Source organism: Penaeus japonicus, unplaced genomic scaffold (genome assembly GCF_977035675.1).
Source record: "Penaeus japonicus unplaced genomic scaffold, GWHDUDI00000001_assembly GWHDUDI00000006, whole genome shotgun sequence".
Taxonomy (NCBI): Eukaryota; Metazoa; Arthropoda; class Malacostraca; order Decapoda; family Penaeidae; genus Penaeus; species Penaeus japonicus.
Window position 1 is genome coordinate 40,506,877 of NW_028234408.1, and position 2,500 is coordinate 40,509,376.

At 53.1% G+C, this 2,500-nt stretch overlaps 1 protein-coding gene across 1 annotated transcript in view; it reads right to left on the reverse strand.

Annotated features, from left to right (window-relative positions):
* Window positions 1–2,500, reverse strand: part of LOC122246953 (A disintegrin and metalloproteinase with thrombospondin motifs 3) — a 58,255-nt gene that overhangs the window by 22,480 nt on the left and 33,275 nt on the right. The gene's annotated exons all lie outside the window — the stretch shown is intronic.

Below are 2,500 nucleotides of genomic sequence, written 5' to 3' on the forward strand. Positions count from 1 at the left end.
AATCGCTCTGTCTTTCCTCTTTTCTCTCGCTCTATCTTTCTTTCTGTCTTGCTCACTTTCCCTCTCTCTCTTTCTTCCTCTCTCTCTCTTCTATATCTCTCTCTCCCGCTATCCCACCCCCTCCCTCCCCCCCTCTCCCTCTTTCCCTGCCCCTCCCTTCCCTCTCCCTCTCCCTCTCTCTGCTCAGCATTCACGGCACCCCCTCGCCGACCGCAGGAAGGCCTCCCAAATACTGGTATTCCAAACACACACTTGACAAGGCCTTCAAGATCCATAAGGGTCAATACAGAAAACCGTAACATGAGAAAACCACCCTTTCCGCAACACCCCAGCGAGTATGTATAATATAATCTCCCTCATCTTCCAACTCGCCAACTTATACCCCCTCCCCCTTCACCCTACCCTACCCCTACCCCTAAACCATCCATTCACATCCCCACCACCCAAACTTGCTAACTTATACTTATACTTAACTTACACTTAACCCCCTCCCCCTCCACATCCCCCTACCCCTACCCCCTACCCCTATCCCCACCCCTCCACATCCCCACCACCACCACCCAACGTATTAACTAGCATTAGTAGCACGTCCGGAACCAAAACTCTGCTGTGAATACTACTAATACTACAACTACAGCTACGGGCGGGGATGGACAGACGGATGTGTTTTGTATATATTTCTGGGGAAGACTGACTTGGATGGAGGGAGGGAGGAGGGAGGAGGGAGGAGGGAGGAGGGAGAGGGGGAAGGGGGAAGGGGAGGGGAGGGGGTAAGGGGGATGGGTGAAGGGAGGGAGAGGAGTGGAGGGGTGAAGGGGGAAGGGGGCAGGGGTAAGGGGAGGAAGAGGGGTGAAGGGGGATGGAGGAGGAGGGGAGGGGAGGAGGGAGAGGGGAAAGGAGGGGGAAGGAAGGGGAGGAGAGGGGCAGGGGGTGAAGGGGGAAGAAGAAGAAGAAGAAGATGAGGGATGAGAGTCGGTCCTGGATGGATGCGTCGAGCAATTGCAATTGCATGCAGAGGGCCGATTGCTACTGTTGCTGGCTGCAGTTGGATACGTCATCGTCATGCTCGAGTGCCGTTCGCTGACAATTGGATAATGAATAGTGCGAGGGATTAAGACAGTAGGGCGTGTGCAGACAGTAGCGAAATCTTCGAGGGGACGCTCTCTCTCGCTCGCTCTCTCTCTTGCTCTCTCGGCCGATCTTCTCTCTCGCTCTCTCGGCTGCTCTCTTTCTCTCTCGCTCGCTTTCTCGCTCTCTCTCTCGGTCGCCCTCTCCTCTTTCTCTCTCTCTCTCTTCTCTTTCTCTTTCTCTTTCTCTCTCTCTCTCATTCCCTCTCTCTCTCTCTCACTCTCTCTCTCACTCTCACTCTTTCCCTCCTTCCCTCTCCTTTCTTCCCTCCCTCCCTCCTTCCTTCCCTCTCCTTCCTTCCTTCCTTCCCTCTCCTTCCCTCTCTCTCTCTTCCTCTCCCTCACTCCCTCCCTCTCCCTCTCCCTCCCTCTTCCTCTCTCCCTCACACACACACACACACACGTCCACAGTCGACCTCTGAGTGCCGCCCGGAAATGTTTCCCTCTGGCTCTCAACGTCTGAGGATTTGTCTGTTTGCGAATCAGCTGAGCAAAATTACTTTGGCTACAGAGGGGGGGAGGGTGGGGGGGATGGAGAGGGAGGGGGGAGGGAGGGAGGGAGGGAGAGGGAGGGGGGAGGGAGAGGGTGTGAGGGGGAGGGAGAGAGAGAGAGGGAGAGGGGGAGGGAGAGGGAGGGGGGAGGGAGAGGGTGTGAGGGGGAGGGAGAGGGTGTGAGGGGGAGGGAGAGGGAGGCAGAGGGGGTGGAGGGAGGGAGGGTGAGAGAACGAGAGAGAGAGAGATTGAGAGAGAGATTGTGAGAGAAAGAGAAAGAGAAAGAGAGAGACATACACACATATACATTACACGCACACACTCTCACACACACATACACACACACACACACACACACACACACAGAGAGAGAGAGAGAGAGAGAGAGAGAGGGGGGGGGGGAGAGATGAGAAAGATTAGAATACCCTAGAAACAAACAGGGATAAAGAGTAAACATACGAATGAAAAGTTCCCTAAAAACATTACCATAAAAAGTCACAGCTTAATCTCGCGTCACTTTCTCCCAGTCTCTCTTTTTTTCTTTACCTCTTTCTTCCTTTCGTTCTCTCTCTCTCTTTCTATCTCTATTTCTTTCTCCCACTCCCTGTCTCCCCCCTTTATCTCACTGTCTCTCTGTTGCTTTCTCTATCTCTCTTTCTCTCTCAAACTCCCTCTCCCCCCCCTTTATCTCACTGTCTCTCTGTTGCTTTATGTCCCTCTCTTCTCTGCTCTCTCCCTCCCCCCTTCACTCTCACTTTCTCTTCCTCTATCTTTCTTTTTTTCTTTCTCTCTCTCCGTCTCTCTTTTTCTTTCTCTCTCTGTGCCTTTTATCTTTCTCTCCCTCTCTCTGTCTCTTTCTCATTCTTCTTCTTTCTTTCTTT